This window comes from Callithrix jacchus, chromosome 13 (genome assembly GCF_049354715.1).
Source record: "Callithrix jacchus isolate 240 chromosome 13, calJac240_pri, whole genome shotgun sequence".
NCBI classification, from domain to species: Eukaryota; Metazoa; Chordata; class Mammalia; order Primates; family Cebidae; genus Callithrix; species Callithrix jacchus.
In genome coordinates this window covers 90,187,222-90,199,928 of record NC_133514.1, presented here as the reverse complement: position 1 = coordinate 90,199,928, position 12,707 = coordinate 90,187,222, and the positions used below count along the sequence as shown (strand labels likewise).

Genomic DNA, 12,707 nt, shown 5'->3' with positions numbered 1-12,707 from the left:
GGATTGGGCGCGTTTAGTACAGTATGACTTCTTAAACTACTCCAGAGTGAACAAATGATGGAGGAGGGAGGGTGAAGGCAAAGAACGCTACTCAGTAACGCTCGGTTCAACAGTAGTGCTGTAGATTGGCAAACAGCTACCGAGCAAAGGCAGGGGATTATATTTCCTCGTGCATCCTGACCCACGAAGCCGCGCAATTGCGGGAGCAGATCCTGCAAATGACTACGCTTTTCGTCAACGGCGGTACAAGCCGAGGACTGTTCCACGCGGTGGGTGGGTACAGGCGGAGGACTACTCGGAGGGGCGGGGCGAGCCGGGAAAGACCGAGCTTCCGGCGTGGCCAGGCCAGCTTCCGGCGTCCGTCGGTCAGCTGTGGGGTGCTCTACCCCGGCTGTGAGGACCCTGAGGGCTGTGCAGCTGACTGGCTTTGTGGTCAGCGGGGGCCTTTCCAGAGGACGGCGTGCGGACTGTGGGTAAGGAGCCGTTGTAGGACCCAAGCAGAATAAGCGGAATTGGGGCCAGGAGGCTGCAGTTTGTGATAAGGGTCGGGCACTACCAGCATCACCCACAGGCCGCCCTTCCTGTGGGGCCGGGCCAGCCTGCGCTCTGGCTCTGTGCTCATCCCACGCCTTCCGCATCGGGACCGCCCCCTTTGCCGTGGCCCTGCGCGTGCGCACAGCAGGGCACAAGGCGCGTCGAGTGTCTCTCCGGGCGGATCCTGACACTAGTGTGTCAGTCATTCCTGGAAGCGTGCTCTTGGACTGTATTTCGGAACTAGCATCCCTCCTGGTCAGTTTGGCGTTTGCCAGGCCCTGGTACTTGGACTAGAACCCAGTGCATTGGCGAGTCTTGAGGAGCCTTCCCTGCCAAGAGATGGGCGGGCCGCGGGGGGCGGGGGGCGGGGATCGAAGTTGAGTTGGTGCTGAAAGAGTTTGTTTCTGGGGCCTTACAGCTCTGGACACCGGGATTCTTGAGTTTAGTTAATTCAGAATGTTTCTTGAACACTTAAATAACACAGTGGGAAAGGCAACACCGCCCCTTAGGCACAGAGCTCAATAGTTTAATAGGAGAGGCGCGGGCTGGTAACCAGGACTGTGGTAAATGTGGGAGCACAGGTGGCTCCTAGCCCAACCTTGGGAGAAAAGGAGTTGGACCCAGGAGGGGCACGCCAGAGGAAGTGATGCTTATCTGAGACTAAGGGCTGAAGGGATTAGGCAGGAGACGGGAGGATGTAGTGCAAGTAGTTTAGACGAAAGTCCAGCAATGAGGGAGGCAAAGTGTAGAGCTCTTGGCTGATTGCGGTACCATGGAACTTGGGTGCCAGTAGACAAATGAGTTGGAGAGGGTAAACCAGGACTCTGTCCGTCAGTGTTCATTGTTCAGATTTAATCCAGAGGACAGCAGGGAGACACTGGAAGAATTTTAACTGGAGAGTGGCTGAAGAATACCATCATTTATTGAATGCATACGGAAAAGTCTGGAACCACATAGGGGAGGAAAGAGAATTTACTTCCCAGGGGTTTTAGGAGGCATGTTCTGCAGAGCCCCAATCTCCCAAGGACAATTTGTATTAAAATTCCTTGTTTTATCTTAAGTATGCAAGTTTTGAATAATATGCCTTAATGTATCTTTAGATAAGTTTTCTCAAATCCCCAAGTTAGGCTTTAGAACTTTGCATCATATGTATCCTGTGATTTTTGTAGCTGTTGATATTTTCGTAATGTTCCCTCCTCGCTTCTCTCTCCTGCCCTCCACATACGTAATCCAACTTTTCTATGAGCGGCACAGTTCACAATTCTTTATAGGTATTACTTTAATCCTTTTATCAACCATTAGAGTTGTGTTATTTCTACATTAGCAATGGAGAAACTGAGACAAAAAGGTTAAGAAAGTTGCCCAGGTGCATCCAGCTAGTGAATGGAGATTTATACCCAGGCCATGTACGACTCCTTTGTTCTTGTCCTTAACCACTGTACAGTTGCATTTTAAGGAGTAATTTAGGGCTGGTAATAGGGAGGAGATGCAAATCAGAGAGGACAATCAAGTTGTTGAAATAGTCTAGATGAGAGACGATTTCACACTTCAGAAAGATAGTTTTAATAATGAAGAGAAGTGGATTTCAGACTGTAAAAGAAGTAGAACTGACATACTTTGGCATCTGGATTGATGGTGCTGCCAACCATTTATAAGGATGGCTGGGAAAGAGCACCTTTGAGGGTGAAAGGACTTGGATTGAGATGGCCCTGTGATATTCAAGCCCAGATGTCCTCTGAAGTATCTGGAAACGCTGCTCTTGGGATGAGAAAATTTGCTTTTCTTCTTTGCATTGAATATGTACCACTGTCCGTGGTTTATGGCTCTTCTAAGGGGTGTCCCATGTAACTTGTTCTGATTATGAGAGCTGGTGGGTATGGACCCCAGATAAATTCAGGCACTACGTTTGAAGCCTTTATAGTTATTTCGAGGGTTATACTAGTATTTTTCAATTACATTTTATCATATATCAGTTTGTAGTTCAGGTACCAAGTATTAAACAGGTTCAAGGCCAGGCGTGGTGGCTCATGCCTATAATTCCAGCGCTTTAGGAGGCTAAGGTGGATTGATCACTTGAACTCATCAGTTCGAGACCAGCCTGGGCAACGTGGTGGTACACATCTGTGGTTCCAGCTACTTGGGAGGTGGAGGTGGGAGGATGACTTGAGGCAGGGAAGCAGAGGTTGCAGTGTGCTGAGATTGTGTCACTGCTCTCCAGACTAGGAGATAGAGTCAGACCTTGTCTCAAAAAAAAAAAAATAAGTTTGGACAAGAAGAGAGGTCATAGTGATCAAGTGATCAAGTTAGTGGGGCTAACTGAAGAAGTAAGTGTATTTTGAGGTATGAGTGGGACACCTCAATTTTATTATAGGCTTTAGTCACTCTCAAATATGTGGTACTCCAGAAGAGCATTTTAGAGATTAAAAGGTATGTTCTGTGGAACTGATGAAAGCAAAGAATATAGGCTTTTAAAATGTTTTGGTAACATTAAGCCTGTGTGGATGCTTCAATAAGGATTAAAATGATAAACATTTATGACAGTTCCCTGGCTCCAAGTAAATGGTAGAATTCTTACTTTGTTTTTCTAATCTTGTTCCTATTTTGTTCTTCAACCACCTTCAGAGGTAACATTTTTATTGAATATTAGATGTCTCCCATAAAAGTTGGACTTTGAGAGAAGCAATTTTAGATTCCGCTGAATATACGAAAAGAAAATGCTTTGCCTTTTTTGCCCATCCTTTTGTGGTGCAGTTAGTGTACTTCAAAGAATTTTTCAACTATTTCACATCCAGATAGAATCCCTAGGAATGGTCTAGTCTTTTGACGAACAAGCTGTTTTCCCTCTCAGGCAGTTAATAGTGGAGGCTGTTGTTTATATAATCCTTCAATTCAAGGTCACAATAAAGATCTGAAATAGAATAACATGTGGACCATTACAAAAGGGAGGATTTTGCCATTGAAACTTGGTTAACCACCGCTCTTACTATGTTTTTTTAACTTCTGCACTCTTTTTTCTCCCTCTTTCATAAGATACAGTATGAAAGACAAAGAGAATCAGATATTTACTTAAAATTCAAAATGCTTTGGAGGCGGAGGCTTTTATGCGGAGGGTATAGTAATTCTCTGGACTACTGGATTAATTTAGTTTTTTATAACTATTAAATGTATGAGAAATACCTGACTATAAGAAGACTCATTTTTATTGTGAAATATGTCATCTATACAAGAGTTTGTAAGACATAAATGTTTTAAATAATTATAGTAAAATCAAAAGCACCCATATTCTCATTGTCTAGGTTAAGCAGTAGAGTATTGCCAGACCTAGAGACTCCCTTTGTGCTCCTCTTGGTTTGCATGTGCTTCCTATCCTCTGGAGGATAATCAGTATCCCCACTCTCGTGGTAATCATTCCCTTGCTTCTCTTTACAGTTTTATCACCCATGTATGCATCTGTATTTTTGAGTTCTATAATATTAAACCATACTGTATATATTCTTTTTTGACTTGCTTTTTTCACCCTCTAGTAGATTTCTGGAGTTGTTAAAAGATGATGTTTATGAATTCTTTCTACTACCTTTTTTTGTGTGTGTATAAATATACCACAACTTACTTATTCATTCTGTTGTTGATGAACATTTGTATTGTTTTCATTTTCTGCTGCTGTGGAAGTCTTTGTTCATGTCTCATGGTACACTGTAAAAGAATCTCTCAAAGTGGAATTGCCAGATTGTAGAGTATGGTGGAATTGTAATCTGAAATTACGACATGTGGAAAAGTAATCTAATCTGGAAGTAGAATTACCAGATCGTAGAATATGGCAATGCCAGACTTATTCCAAAATGCTGGTATTATATTCTTTGACTAACAACACATGGGAATTCCTGTTGACAATCTTTGGTATTTGCAGACTTCAATTTTGCCCATCTGTAGGTTGGTGCAGTGATCTCACTGTGCTTGAAATTTGCATTTTCCTGATTACCAGTGAGTTTTGAGTATCTTCATTTATTTGTTGTTCAGATTTGTTCTTTTTCTTCTTCTTTTGAAACAGAGTCTCACTCTGTTGCCCAGGCTGGAGTGCAATGGCATGGTCTCAGCTCAATGCAACTACCGCCTCTCAGGTTCAAGAGATTCTCCTGCCTCAGCCTCATGAGTAGCTAGAATTACAGGTGCCTGCTACCACACCCGGCTAATTTTTGTAGTTTTAGTAGAGACAGGATTTCACCATGTTGGCTAGCTGACCTCGGGTCATATGCCCACCTCAGCCTCCCAAAATGCTGGAATAACAGACATGAGCCACTACACCTGGCCAGATTTACTCTTTTATAAAAGATATATTGAGATCTTATGCCATTTTTCTATTTGGTTGTTCATCTTTTTCTTAATATTTGTACTTTATATTTTCTGCAATCTTGTCTTTTCCTACATGTGTTAGAAAAATAAGGTCTTTTTGTGTATTTTCACTCTATGGTGCTCTTGAAATATAGTTGAATTTATATGTCTTTTCTTCAATGGTTTGTGCTTTTTATGTCTCATTTTAGAAAGCCTTTCCTGTCCTAAAGTCATGAAGATACTCTCCTGTCTAAAAGTTTTACAATTGCGTCTTAAACATGTGGTCGTTTAATCTCCTTGGGAAAAAAAAAATTGTTGTGTGTGGTGTGATGTGGGAGTCGAATTTCATTTTTTCTCATATGGATAGTCCGTGGTTCCAACACCATATCACTGACCACTTTATTTTTTCTTTACTAACCTGAAACACTATTTCTATCATATATCAAGTTTCTATACATATTGAGATCTTTTTCTGTATTCTCTATTCCATTGATCATTTTGTCTCTATATGTACTAATACCACATCATTTTAATTAATTACAAGGCCTCATTAAGTAAGTCTGGCTATTAGGTAAAGCAAGGCTGGCTTTCTTTTTCTTCTTCAGTCTTGGCTGAAGTGTCTTGGCTATGCTTGGCCATTTGTACTGGTGTAAACATTTTAGCATCAGCTTATCAAATTCCACAAGATATTTTTTGGGATACAGGGTCTTGCTCTGTTGCCCAAGCTGGAATGCAGTGGTGCCATCATAGCTCACTGCAGCCTTGAACTCCTGAGCCCAAGCAGTCCTCCCACCTTAGCCTCCCAAGTAGCTAAGACTACAGGCCCATGCCACCACGCTGGGCTATTTAATTTTATTTATGGGATTTCTTGCTGTTTGGGCTGAAAACTAGTATTTTGAGGGAGTGTTTATATTTGCTATAGCCAAGCACCTGCTAGTAAAGGTCATACTAATTAAAATCTTGAAGTTTTTCTGAGGCTTATCTTAGGTAATGTGAATTTGGTCTGCAAATTGGGCCCTGTGCTGGCTTATGGTTCAGATTCTCTGCAGCACTTTCTACCTCCTACCCCTTTGGGCCACGTTTCAAAGCAGTTGATTTTCTTGTAATCAACTGAGACAAGGTAGGGAGGGCGTGCCTGGGATAGGTTTATTTCTGGCTCACCCTTACAGTGAAGTCTTGGTTTTTAGGTCAGAGGATCTATCTCTTCAAATGGGCTCTGAGTTTATCTTTATTCCCTGAAGAGGCCCATGGGGAAGAAAGATAACTCAAGGTCACATAGTATGACAGGTGCCTTTAGAGCGAAAACAGGCCACAGTGTTCTGCTAACCTCCTGAGTTTCTTGCTTTTATTCAGATCTAACAGTTTCTTTCTTCCTTGCTTCTTACGGCTTACACACACGCACACACACATAGTTTTTTTGATCTAATATTGTTGGGTTTTATTTGGAGAGTTAATTTGATACTTAGCCTGGTATATTATGGAAGCCCAAGTTTAAAGCACTTTTTAAAAATAGCATACCAGAGTTTATTCATCAATGAATGTTTACTTTTTAAAAGTAGTCAAGGTAGAAAACGATAAACTTCTACATTGCTCAAGATATTTTTGGACTCCTGTTTTGGAATTGCCTTCAGAGCTAGCACATATTCTTAGGGATATGGTTAAAATTTGTATGCTTTAAAGGTGGATATAATTTTGGAAGTGTCAGAATAAAGCGTGCTGAATGAGCTGGGTAGTCAAGGAGAGTAATGCCACTTGGAATTAAAAATAAAATGGCGCCATTGGTTAATGAGGCTGATTTTCATGTATGGCTTACATGCCAACATTGATGGTAATTCCTAAAGAGAAAAATCCAAAAATGTTTTGAGTAATAGTTACTTGAAATAAATATTTCTTATCATTTCTAGTTACCTTCAGTTAACTAGAAAAATAACTTTACTAAAACACTGCATTATTTCTTAAGCATCATGAATAGTTGCATCTTCATTGTGGTGAGGAAATATATTACTATATATATATATAGTCTCACTATATCACCCCGCCTGCACATAGCTCACTGCAGCCCCTTGGGCTTACACAATCATTCTGTCTCAGCCTCCCCAGTTGCTAGGACTACAGGTACATGCCACCATGCTTGGCTACTTTTTATTTATTTTTTATAGAGATGGGGATCTCACTTTGTTGCCCAGGCTGGTCTAAAACTCATGACTCATGCAGTCCTCCTGCCTCAGCCTCCCAAAGTGCAAGGGTTGCAGGTGCGAGGCCCTGTACTCAGCCAACAGTCTTCTTTTAAAAGAAAAATAGCTTCTTGGACATGTGCTTTCAATTTTTTTCATTACATTTTTATTCCTTTTGTGTGTCTAATTTTGTACATTATTAATAACAATTATTTGCATTGATAAAATAGATGTATTATAAATAATATGTCAAAGATCTATTTAATATTTGTGTGGCATGTCTGGCACATTGTGTGTAGGGAGGTAAATTCTGTTTCACTGAAGAGTAGTTTGTCAGGCACATTGAACCTTTAAAAGAAGAAGGCAAATTTAGTAATACATCTTTGTTGGTAATTTCTTCATTTGGCACCATCATCCTCAAGAGAAGGTAATATCTGCATAGACATTCTCTGAACCTTGGTTTTCCCAACCAAGGTGTAAAACCGGTGTGTGTAAAAAGAGGGGCGAGGGGTGGTTTGAGAGCAGATAGTCTTGAAGATCTTGTGTAACTGTAATGTTCTTTTTGTTCATTACTTAAATATTTATGGTCTGTTCTCTTATTCTTATATAATCTCATATATTTTTCTCATTATATTTTTTTCTCCTCAAAGCCCACCTTTTGCCCTCACACTTTTAAATAGAAGCATATACAAGTTTTTTCTTTATGAGAACATATGTACTCACATTCTGTGAATGGTATAATTATGTGTATGTCTCTGTAAATAGAATTAGGGGTGTTTAGCTTCCTGGTTTTAGGGTTTTTGTTGTTGTTGGTGGTGGTGTTGTTTTTGCCACTTTTCTCCAGTAGGAATCTCCTCCCCTAGCACAGGGTCCATAAACTTTTTCTGTAAGGGGCCAGATAGTAAGACTTTGTAGGCCAAAAAATAGAATTGAGAATGTTGTATAGATATCTATGTAACAGGAGAGAAAATTTTTTTCTACAAACTCTTTTTGATGAAATGAAAAGCTTTTATTTAGGAAACTAAAACTTCGATTTCATATTATTTTAATGTGTCATAAAATATAATTCTTTTGATTTTTTTTCCCCAATCATCTAAAAATCTATATTGGTTCATTCTTATGCTGCTATAAGGACATACCCAAGACTGGGTAATTTATATAGAAAGAGGTTTAATAGACTCACAGTTCCACATGACTGGGGAGGCCTCACCATCATGGCAGAAGGAGGAGGAGGAGCAAAGGCACATCTTACATGGTTGCAGGCAAGAGATCATGTGTGGGGAACTGCTCTTTATTAAACCATCAGATCTTGTAAGACTTCACTGCACGAGAACAGCAGAGGAAAACCCACCCCCATGATTCAGTTACCTCCCACTGGGTCCCTCCCACAAGTGGGGATTATGGGAGCTACAATTCCAGATGAGATTTGAGTGGGAACACAGCCAAATCATATCAAAATGTAATCAGTTATCAGCTTACCGGAAAAGATAAGATGAGTCTGGAGCATCGTGTAGTTTCAAAAGCAAAGAAGTGCTCAAAAAACAAAAGGATGGAGGCACAGGAGCCAACCTGAAAGAGCTCTCAATGGCCAAAGCTAAAACAATTTCAGCAACAAAATTAATGACATAGTAGTAGCTTATGGCACCAAGAATAGAATAAGTATCTGTGAGCCCATACCAATTACATAAATAAATGATTGGGTAAATAAATGGAGAACAAGTCTTTCTCACAGAAGAATTTGAAATAATATATGAGGATACTCCTACTTTTAGAAGGTAGAGTTTAGTTCCTCCCTACCCTCTTTAATGACTCACCCCCAAAGAATAAAAATGGAAAGGGAAAAATACTGAATGTGGGAAAACCTGACAAATATCATAATTTATTAAAGTAGCCTCCTGTTGATGGTCATTTAGGCTGTTTTTAATCTTTTAGTATTTGAATCTAGCAGTAAGTAAAATAAAGATAATACATCAGGACTGCATTGGATTTGTGCAGGATTGACTTAACATTAACTGACCTTATTGACAGCTTAAGGGGGAAAATCTGCTCATCTCATTGGATACAGAAAAGTAGTAGGTAAAATCCAATAGCCATTTATGACAAAAATTTTTAGCAAACTGGGAAAGAAGGGAACTTTCTTAACTGGGTAAAATATCTGCAGAACCCGACAACAAGCTTACTTAATGTTTAAATACTAAAAGCATTCCTTTTAAAATGAAGAACAGAATAAGGATGCATGCTATCACTACTTCTATTCAATTGTCATGGAGTTCCTAACTAGAATAATAAAACAGAAAATGAGAAAAACAGAAAAAAATTACCACTTGCAGTTGGTAATTTTTCTCTATATAGACAATAATTTTCTATGTAGGTAATAATTACCAACTACAAGTGACAATTTTATTTCTTATTTTCTTATTTTAGAATTAAGAAAGTTTGGGGTCAGTTGTGGTGACTCACACCTGTAATCCCAGCTCTTTGGAAAGCCAAGGTGGCAGGATCACTTGAGCTTGGGAATTCGAGACCAGCCTGAGAGACATAGAGAGACCCCATCTTTACAGAATAAATTAGCCAGATGTGGTGGTGCATGCCTGTGGTGCCAGCTACTTGGGAGGGTGTTGAGAGAGGATCGCTTCAGCATGGGCAGTTGAGGCTGCAGTGAGCTGTCATTATGCAGCTGCCCTCCAGCCTGGGTGACAGAACAAGGCCCTGTCTCAAAAAAAGAAAGTTTGGAATGGTTAAAGGATATAAGGCAGTTTAGAATGGTTAAAGGATATAAGGCAAAAAAAAAAAAAAAAAAAACGTATGTTAGTACACCAACACCAAACTTTTAGAAAAGGTAATTTAAAATAATTTACTATAATATACTATAGCAATGATAGGGTTGTGTCTACAAATATATGCAAGCCATTTATGTAGTTATTTATAAAACTAAAAAAACTAATGTGAATGGAGAGATATAGTATGTTGATGGATAGGACGGCAATATAATAATGATCTTATTTGTCCTGATATTGCTGTATAGATTAAATGCAATTCTAGTCAGAATCCCAAAAGTTGGATTTTGGTTTTGCTTTTGGTAGAACATGAAAGGCACCAATATGGCTAAATCTCAGAAATACAGTGTTGAGCAAAATAAATCATGAAAATTGTGAAAGAATGTGTACGTTGCGATTTCATTTTTATAACATTCTGAACATTCTAAAATGATAAAACTAAGCAATTGGTAAAAATATGAAGAAAAGAAGGAAAATGATTATCATAAATTCATTGTACCAGTTACTTCAGGATAGAGGAAGGAAATTTAACTGACCAGGTTCTTACAGGAGGCTTCAGCTGTATTGCCATTAGTTCTATTCTTAAGTTGGCAGTGAGGTAGATACATGGAATTTCATTTTTTATAACTATTACCATTCTTGAAGAAAACATTCAAAATGTTTTCCTCTGCTGTCACACCAACACAACAATCAATACAGAAGACGTGACCTCAAAATATGTGGGGATTTTTTTCCCACCAGCAAGCAAGCAATCATTTCTGCATTAGACACCAGTTGGATGTTTTCCAATTCAGTTCCAACACTGTCTACCTGGAGATAGTGTCAGATCCCACAAGTTGAGGGCTTCGTCTCCAAGACTGCCTCCTCTATTTTCAGACACCAATCATGAGTCCTGGCCTGTAGAACTATTTACTGACTGGCTTCAAGTTGAGGTTTTCACAAGTTTCCACTTGGGGGAATTTATTAGCACAGCTCACCAAACTCAGGGAAACACTTACATTTATCAATTTATTACAAAGAATTTTTTCAAGGATACAAATAAATAGCCAAATGATGAGATATATAGGGTAAGGTCTGGAAGGGTCCAACCCCAGCAGGAGCTTCTGTCCCCATGGAGTTTGAGTATGCCACTCTCACAGCACATGGATGCATTCTTGTTCACTCTCCTAACAGGCTCCATGTGATCACCTATCTGAAAGCCTCCAGTGGAGTCCTATCAATGGAGACTTCATTGGATAGGTATGACTGAAGCATGCACAACTATGTCGAAATGTGATTGGATGTAAAGGATATGATCTAAGCTTAGTAAGGCCTGTTTAGATTCTTCTTGACCCCTCTGGAGCATTCCTTCCTCCAGGGTATGAGACAGAACCTCTCTGGAATCAGGGTCGTTTGACCTATAATCAGGTTAGAGTTCTGCCTTGGGCAGGGTGAAAGGGGGACAAGAGAAGGTCAGAGAGATTGTATTTACTTCAACAAAGGCCATGGGAGTTATGAGTCAAGAACCGTGGACAAAAACCATTGCCCATTTTTGTATTTATATATCACATTATTATTAGATATAAAAACATCCTTCTTTTACCCACTTTGATAAGAGCTCTCTTACTTATTTTTCTCAAACGTTTTATGTTGAAAGTTTGTAAGAATAGTACAGTAAAAAACATATACTCCTCACCTGAAGTCACTAATTGTTCATCCTTGCTCCATTGGCTTTATATTACTCTCATGCATTGCATTTAGTTGCTGTGTCTCTTCAGACTCCTTTAATTTGATACAGTTCCCCAGCCAATTGTTTTGCACAGTTTTCTTTAATTAGAATTGCCTGATTTTTTCCTTATGACTCAACTTGGGTTGAACATTTTCAGTAGGAATCCTACATAGGTGAGATTGTCTCTCTCAGGAAGCACATCGTGTTGGTTTGTCCCGTTCTTAATGGTGTTAATTTGATCGTTTGGTTTAAGGTATATCTGGCAGGTTTTTCCACTGTAAAGGAATATTTTCTGCTGAATATGTGAGTGATTCATTGAACCTGGAGGAATATTCTGCAACAGTTTTTCATCCAGTGGTTCTAGCATGCCTTGATAATTTTTCCCTGTATCAGTTATTCCATAGTGGTCATAAAATGTTGATTTTCTATTTCTAGCATTCTTACTACATTTATTAATTGGCATTCTTCTGTGAAAGGCTTTACCCTTTCTCATCCCTTTTGTTTTTCAATTCAGTCTGTCCTCTTCTCATTTTTTTTTTTGTTTTTATTTTGATGTTCAAATTGTCCATATTTGGCCAGTCGAAATCTCTTGAAACTGGCTCCTTTGTCCCTGTCCTGTGTCTTCTATGACCAGCTGAAACAATGTATTCCAGCCTCTACTTAGGCTTTCCCTGCTCCAGTCCTGGTTTTTTTCAGTAGATTTTAGTGTGCTCAGCACTTTTGGAGTGTTATTGCTTCTTGGTTCTTTTAGTGACAGAGCTAAGACATACTTTTTTTTTTTTTTTTTTGAGACAGAGTGTCACTCCATTGCCCAGGCTGGAGTGCAGTGACAATCTCAGATTACCACAACCTCCACCTCCTAGGTTCAAACGATTTTCCTGCCACCCAAGTAGCTGGGACTACAGGTGCCTGTCACTGCACAGCTAATTTTTGTATTTTTAGTAGAAACGGGGTTTTACCATGTTGGCCAAGCTGGTCTCAAACTTCTCACCTCAAGTGATCCACCTGCCTCGGCCTCCCTAAGTACTGGGATTACAGGTGTGAGCCAACGCGCTTGTCCTATATGTATTTAAAGCATGAATTCATAATGACACCTCCAATTCTAAATCAATACTACAGGTTCTTCCTCTCCTCCCATTCTGTGTTTATATCTCTTTTCTTCCACTTGAGAACCCGGATTTTTTT

The 12,707-nt window shown here is 39.7% G+C and overlaps 1 protein-coding gene across 8 annotated transcripts in view; it reads left to right on the top strand.

The window, feature by feature from the left end:
• Window positions 1–354: 354 nt before the first annotated feature.
• Window positions 355–12,707, top strand: part of HDHD2 (haloacid dehalogenase like hydrolase domain containing 2) — a 48,014-nt gene continuing 35,661 nt past the window's right edge. For 2 of the 8 annotated variants that reach the window (XM_035270975.3, XM_078348092.1), the window contains exons 1-2: window positions 355–473; window positions 10,988–11,053. The gene's annotated coding sequence lies outside the window, so the exon portion shown is untranslated. Of the gene's footprint in view, window positions 474–657; window positions 790–10,987; window positions 11,054–12,707 lie in introns of those variants that run through there. The other 6 variants (XM_078348091.1, XM_078348093.1, XM_035270972.3 and 3 more) reach the window with 3 other exon arrangements.